Source organism: Galeopterus variegatus, unplaced genomic scaffold, assembly GCF_000696425.1.
Source record: "Galeopterus variegatus unplaced genomic scaffold, G_variegatus-3.0.2 Scaffold1891, whole genome shotgun sequence".
Classification (NCBI taxonomy): domain Eukaryota; kingdom Metazoa; phylum Chordata; class Mammalia; order Dermoptera; family Cynocephalidae; genus Galeopterus; species Galeopterus variegatus.
In genome coordinates, this window is record NW_007728002.1 from 167,413 (window position 1) to 175,289 (window position 7,877).

Consider the following 7,877-nt stretch of genomic DNA (forward strand, 5'->3'; position numbering starts at 1 on the left):
AAACCACAGAGCCAGGAAGCTCAGAGAACAGCAAGCAGGATCAATTTCAAACTCAGTGACAAGTTAGCTCTAGGACATCCAAAATACAGCAGGTGAGGAGACATCACAGACCACCCCAGACCCTGGATGTTATTATCATCCATGTGGGTGACAGCAGAGAAAGCGATGGGGTGACAGGTGGACGGAAGACAGGAGAAACTCCAAGGGGTCGGCAGGTGACCAGCTGCTGCAGCGGGCGGTGGCATCCCGGAGACCCGCGGCTCGGGCTCTTCCAGGAGAGGGTGGGCAGGACCGGCCCGGGTGGGGTGCGGCAGACCCCGGACTTGAAGCCGACCCCAGCCCCGGGGGCTCGACGGAGCGGTGGCCGGGGCGCCCCCGCCTGCAGCCCCGCAGGGCCCTGAGCCACCCCGGCCTGCGGGGGTCCTGTCTCCTCACCCACGTCCCACGGGCAGAGAATTCGAAGCGGTCGCGGGGCACTGGAAGGAAGGACCCGCAGGGCCACCTCTCGTCCCCAACCCCGAAAGTGCTCGTTTCCGGGCTCAGCCCTTCGTGCCTACCCGCACCCCTCCTCCTGCTGTCTGGGCGCGGGCTGTCCCCGCTGTCACTCGCTTCCGGAACCAGGCCAGGGCTCCTGGGAAGCCCCCGAGGCTGCTGACCTTCTGAGCTCCTCTGTCCCTTATTGCTGAGAACTGAGCTCTGGCCTGTGTCTCCCGTCGTGGCACCAAGTGCCTTGACTTCAGAGAAGGTCTGGCCAGAGTGGTCCTCCCCATGCTCCTCCTAAAGGTGTTGCTCCCCCATTCTGCATCCCAAAGAGACATCATCAGGCTGCACTCCGGACACCGCAGCAACGTTGGGTCCAGGGTCAGCCTTTTGGAGAGGGAGGTCACCTGATTGCTGGTCTCACAGATGAAATGCATGGGACAGCTCTCAGATACCCCAGAGCATCCCAATCTCTTTCTCCCAGAAGCTTCTTAAGGCCACTCTTAGAACCTGATCTTTGTTCCCATGTCCCAGGGAAATGACACACTCTATTTCTGTTTCATTTTGAAATTATCTTAAAAAACGGTATACAAAGGCCAATCAATTTAAATTGTGACTGACACTGAAATGCTCCCCTCCCCAGGCTGAGGGGAGGCTGCGCTCTGGGACCCCCAGTGCTTTGTCCCTCTGTCCGCCCTGCCTTGAAGTGATGGACAAGCAAGTGACCACAGGCAGGAGAATGCACAATTGGAAGTACCTAGGCTGAGCCCTCTCTGGGCTGGCCGTCCATCCCTCATCCACAGCCGGATCTGGCTGGCTCCATCTCCTGCTCTTTCTCAGCTGGCCTAGGTAGGACCAGGAGCTACTGGGAGGTCTGGCAGGGCGTGGGGGAGTGGAGTAGAGCTTTCCAGAAGTGAGAGCAGCAACCTGAGTGAAAGACCAGGAAGAGGAGAAGAGAAAGGAGGCTAGATAAAAATGGAGGGAAGAGACACTTCTGATCTTATCCTGAACCGTAGAGGTGTCTGCAGATGGGGACACAAGGCTCAACCTGCACCCTGGAGAGCCTGGGCAAGTAAGAGCCTCTCTGTGCTGCATTTGAGGGATGAAGAGACTAACCCTTGGCCTCCCACGGCCTACACAAGTTTCATGTGAGTGGACAGGTCTGAGCTAATAAAGCACTTTGCAAAATATAAAACACTTAAAAAAAAAAAAAAGAAAAAGAAAGAAAGAGCATGGGCTAATTTGAGCACCGTTTTGCCCACTCCCGCTAGTGAGAGAGGGAGAGCCGCTTAGTAGAAAAGAAAGAAGAGACCAGTGCAGTCCAGCTCCTGAGAACTCTTGAAACTGGCACTGCAGGGTTTCCTTCCAGAAAGGCCTACATAGGGGAAAAACTGCTGGGCGTGAAATCAAGATTAAGCAAGAGGGGAAAAGAGAAATAGAGGAAGAAGAAAGGTCTAGATAAAAGTGGGAGATGGTAGTAGAGCCTGGAAATCTCATAGTACAAGTCACCAGATTTCTGCACACTACAGGAAAACCATAAAACCCTGTGAAGCCAGCAAGATTGTCCTGAACCTCTCAGCCTTCTAAAATTTCAGGAAGATTAATTTTACATAATATGAGCAACAGAAAAGTATTGAGGTCAAATCCAAACAAAACTATTATAAGAAAAAAAGAGAATAAGGGTGAGAAAAACATCCCTATAGACAGTGAAAGCATGTCAGAAAACGATGGTAAAAAATAGATCAAAACTATAACTGCTTCAGAACAAATTAATTGACAGTAGAAAATTATATAAAACATTAAAAACCCAGACTGTGATTTTTTTCAAGGCCATTGCTAATAAGGTAAACCAGGGCTTCTTGGACAAATAGCTTATTCTAGTCTTGGAATGGGAAATGTACTAGAAAACCCTGGGATATTTTCACATATTAGATAGCAAAGAAGCTTTCAAAGATTTCCTTGGATTATCTCAAAGAACTAAGGAGACAATTTGAAAAGAGTCACACTGACTAAAGATGGGATAAATTGGGTTTCAATAATGATGAGAATTGCAACAGATTGTCAATAAGTTATCTATCGCTGTGTAACGAATTACCCCAAGGCTTTGCTTAAAGCCAGACACATTTATTATATCACAATTTCTGAGAGTCAGGAATCCAGGAGCAGCTGGACATAAATCTTTGCATGAATTTTTGGAAGACCTCTCGTACATAACATGGTAAAATCTCGAAAGAGTGTGTGTGTGTGTGTGTGTGTGTGTGAGTGTCTATGTGTATGTACAATTCTCTTCTCATTTTAAAATCATAAATAGTAGAGGGCCGGCCTGTGGGTCACTTGGGAGAGTGCGGTGCTGAGAACACCAAGGCCACGGGTTCGGATCCTATATATGGATGGCTGGTTAGCTCACTTCGGTGAGCGTGGTGCTGACAACACCAAGTCAAGTGTTAAGATCCCCCTCACTGGTCATCTTTAAAAAAAAAAAAAAAACATAAATAGTAGAATAAGAATACCATGCACATGTCCCGATCTTCGCTTATTTCACTAAATATTTTATTTTGTGGATTGTTCTGTATCACATAGGGCCAAACTGGATGAAAATTACAAAGTCAGTCCCTATTTCTAGGCTACAACCACTGTTAACTTATAAATAGAAATTTAAATAAGCAGGTTCCTTTTCTGAGAATATACTCTATTAAGTCAGTGGATTTCTCAGTACAGAGATACCATTGATATTGATTTTGAAGGTATGCATTTCTCATAGTTTAAAAGTTACCTAGCCTTTTTTTTCCCCACAAGTTTTCAGCGTAAACGAACCTGTTGACCTTTTGATTGAGGCAAGATTATCTGGGGAAAGGGAGGATTCTAGAGCGAGCAAAGTGCTTTTTTCAGCATTCTCCTCAATGAACTCTCAGAGATCTTTTATGGCAAGTGTTAAAACAACACATGGTGATTAACCTTTGTGCTGCTTTGTTGATAACAGCCTGTTTATGGTCATAACTAGGATTAAAGGAGACAGATGTCCAGGCTTCTACAACCCTTAAACTCTTATCTTGGGCTAGTAAATGTTTTCTGGGCACCAAATGATATTATGTTAAAAAATCCAACTTGGACAAGTGTTTTAACTATCTCTTTATTTCCTTTACATTTCTCACTTTTTCAGTCACTTGAGTAGTATTTTCTTAGTAGCTACTATGGAGCTAGCAGTGGTCAATGCCCTGGGTGCCAAGGAAGGAAGTGCAAAGACGTAGAGCTTACAGTCTTGGTAGATTTACCACGTACACACATATGACACAACTAGTAAACAAGACAGTATTATGTATGTCTGTGCGTTTGTCACAATGTATGTAAAACATGTATTAACACGTGTGATACTTATATAAATATACAGGTGTGCTAAGTGGTGTGGCGCAGATAATTAGAGAACAGGCAAGATACACTATGCAAATTATGTGAAGGGACAAGAAGCCAAAGCAGTTGGAAAGTGATGTAATTCTGGTTATGAGGCAGGACTCCATTCTGCAAAAAGTTTTGGAGCTGAGGTTTCTTTTTCTTTTGAAATAATTACATACTCATAGGAAGTAGCAAAAACAGTACAAAGAGAGGGCACATGTGTCTCCTCCCAGCTTTCCCCAATGGTAACATCTTATGTGACTGTAGTACAGTACCCAAACCAGCAGACTGACACGTGGCAACCTGCAAACCTTTTTCAGATATCACCAGTTTCACATGCACAGTCTTGTGTGGAGCTGAATTTTGATAACTGAGTTCAATAGACAAAGAAGACGAATGAGATAAAACTAGAGATAAGCAAAGCCTTGCAGAGATGTTACTTTGAAGAAGTGTCCTCTTCCCTTATTCTTCCAGCTCTTAGCCATTTCGTATAATCCTAAGTAAATTTACCACACTTTTTTCCTCTCCAAGAGTTAGCTTGAAACCTCCAGTCGCAAATGCTACCCAAGCACTTACTCCTGTGCTCTTATTTCTGTGCTCTAAACATAGGCAATCCCCGTCCTAGAAATAATTTGTTCTTTGTAAGCTAGTTCGTAAATAAGTTGTTTGGAACCCAGAACAGATTTTTCCCCTGGAAATAGGGATTGTGGATTCCCAGGCCTATCTCCAGACCCACGTAGATTGTAATGTAGCTCATAATGTCTATACATTCAGTATTTATAATTTCCATATATGGTAGTATTGGTGGGATTGGCAAAGAAGAAGTGGGCTTTTGGAAGTTGGGGGGTGGAGGCTTTTGGCTTGGGGACCCTGTGCTGTGTCAGATAGATTTCCATCCTAACAGATACCATTCTTAATAGATACAATTCCACGCTAACTGCCACTGCATACAGTGAGTAAAATTAAAAGAAAATCCCTTTTTTGATACTGTTAACAAAATAAAATCTTTCCTAATTTAAGTACTTACCTATCAGTCCTATAAAAGATGATATTGGAAGTGCAAGACAGGGAGTTTATGAGGAAACTGGGTGGAGAAATACTAAAAAAGACCTTCTGGAAGGAAATACAGCAGCACAATGACAGTGGTTATCTCTAAGTGTGGAATTACCAATGGTTCATTCTGCTCTCTCCTTCCCATTCTCACTTTTCCTTGTACACTTCTGAATTTTTCCCCAGTTCTCTACAACTAGGGAGTATTGTTTTTATAATCAGAAAAATAAGAGTACTTCTGGAATGAAGAAGAGGCACACAACTTTTTAAAGCAGTTTCCAGTGCGGATCAAAGGAAGGGAGGTGGAACATGAGCAGTGTGCTCTTTGAGGTGGCTTCTTGGTCCAGCAGCATCATGTGTGGGAGCCTTCTGAGGACCACAGGTGCAAGGCACACAACTTTTTAAAGCAGTTTCCAGTGCGGATCAAAGGAAGGGAGGTGGAACATGAGCAGTGTGCTCCTTGAGGTGGCTTCTTGGTCCAGCAGCATCATGTGTGGGAGCCTTCTGAGGACCACAGGTGCACACACGATTCAGGTTAGCACAGGAGAGGTATCTATGCAGAGAAGGAACTGATGCCACCCTTTTCATTGATACCTTCGGGTAGGGTCCTGCCAGAGTCAAGAAAAGAGCCCAATTCCTGCTGGGCCACACATCAGTTTGAACCCTGAACTTACACCACCATTCTGAAGGAAGTTATACTGGAAACCTCACACTTCTATTAAGGAAATGTTGACAAACATCTGGGTCTCCTAGTTCTTGACCCAAACCTGGTGTCAGCAAGTGCACATCCTCAACAGGGGGGAGAAAGAAGGCAAGTACCCAGATACCTCTGAGTAATATCTTCCTGAAATTCATTTGTTTTCCTGGGAAGTCCTCATCCTGAATTTGGTCTCAGGATTGTGATCACAGATCCTTTCCCATTTCTGCCCAGAGCCTCAAACAGCAGTGACTGGGGCGTCCTGGGTCCTCTTTATGCTGTCCTAGATGGGATGTTAAAGCTATAAATACTTACTCCATGCCATTTAGATGTAGCTTACAGACCATAGGAGAACGTGTGACTTCTTCCTTTTTTTTTTTTTTTGGTATGAAACATTTCATTTATTGGTCTTTTGGGGGAATTTAATGCATAACAACTGTGATACAGCTGAGCCATAATCTCGTAGTTTTATCAGCATTAACTGGTTCATTTTCATGACACTGGTGAGGAATCAGCTCTTTCTGTAGAGGTTTGAGAGAAAAGCCTTCTGAGAAGAGTGCAAGCTCCTTTTGTGTATTTACAAAAGCTTTATTCGCTCTGTTAGCTTTTCATTATTCACAATGCTTATTTTCTTAAGATTAGTCGTGACTAGTTTTGCTTTGTTTTTAGTCTTAAAGTTGTTCTGGCTGGCTACGTGAAGCACATTCCTGGACTCCTGCCCTCTTCGTTTGTTCTCGGCCATTGTCTTTGACACCCGCGTGCAGCTGCCCAAGTTCCAGGTGGCGCCATCTAACCCGAGAGGGTTTGTCTTCTAATCTGTTCATCTCAATGATGAATTGCATTATTTGCAGTAATCAGCTTCTCCTTTTGTGGTTTTTGGATTTCCACTCTATGACAAGTTTGTAGAATATTTTAGGAAAATGTGATACTAATGCTTGTGCAATACGTCCTGTTTCTTCCTGTAGATACAATCATGCTGGCCTAAGCATGCCAATGCCAGAACAAGCTAAAATGCTTTACCTTGCTTATTCTTTATACTTTTTTTTTAAAACAAAAATTCCTGAGCCCTGTACAATATAGGTGCTTAGCGATTTGCATCTATTTCTTGAAAACTTTTAAAGTAAGAGAGGGTCGTTTTGAGCAAGTATGATACTTTACTACAGAGTAAAGATAATAAGGCTCCTACTTCAATTTAATTGAGATGAATAATAAACATTTCTTGCATGCTGGACCATGTAAATGCTGGTTGAGGCAAAAATGAGAAAGAAGCAGTTCCTGCCTTTACAGGGCACACGATCTAGTCAAAACAAAATGAAAAAATGATGAAAGCTTTTTAATGAACATCACTTTTGTCATTGTACCAAGGGAGGTCTGTCACATTCAGAGATACCACAGTGATTGCAGAGAACCTCTTGGCTGACTGGACGTGGGTTGTGGGAGGTTGTGGGTGGTGTGAAAGGTAGGGGGCCATATAAACATGGTTGCTTTCGAGAGTGGTAGAGGATGCTATTGATATTTATGCTTACGCAAGAGTCATAAACTGGGTCTCTTGCAGGCAAACTGGAAGTTATGGTGCCTTTAGTTAAAGGAGAAATCCCATGAGTCTCACTGGTAGGGAAGTGTACTGGTTTGCTAAGGCTGCCATAATCGGGTGTCTTAACCAACAGAAATTTTATTGTCTTGCGGTTCTGGAAGTTAGAAGTCTGAAATCAAGGTGTCAGAAGGGTTAATTCCTTCTGAAGGCTATGAAGGAAAAATTTGTTCCAGGCCTTTGTCCTTGGGCTACAGATGCTCTCTTCTCCCTGTGTCTCTTATTGTCTCCCCTCTAAGGTGTCTGTCTCTGTGTCTAAATTTTCCCTTTTAATAGGGAGGGACACCAAAAAAAACCAAAAAAAAAAAAAAAAAAAAACCAACACTCCCCCCCAAAAAAATAGGGACACCAGTCATATCAAATTAGAGCCCATCCTAATGACCTCATCTTAACTTGATTACATTTTAGTAGAGTTTGGGTGTGTTGCCCCCATCAAAACTCATGTGGAAATTTGATCCCCAATGTGGCAGTGCTGGAAGCTATTTGAGTCATGGGGGTGGATCCCTCATGAATGGATTAATGCTCTCCCTGGGGGAGGGGGGTAGTGAGTGAGTTCTCGCTCTATTAGTTCCCCTGAGAGCTGGTTGTTTCTAGGACTCTGGCACCTCCTCTCTCTCTCTTGCTTCCTCTCACCATGTGATCTGCTTGTACCCGCTAGCTGCTGCCACT

The 7,877-nt window shown here is 44.1% G+C and overlaps 1 pseudogene; it reads right to left on the reverse strand.

The window, feature by feature from the left end:
* Positions 1 to 6,039: 6,039 nt before the first annotated feature.
* Positions 6,040 to 6,359, reverse strand: LOC103595937 (annotated as a pseudogene).
* Between the last annotated feature and the right edge of the window lie 1,518 nt (positions 6,360 to 7,877).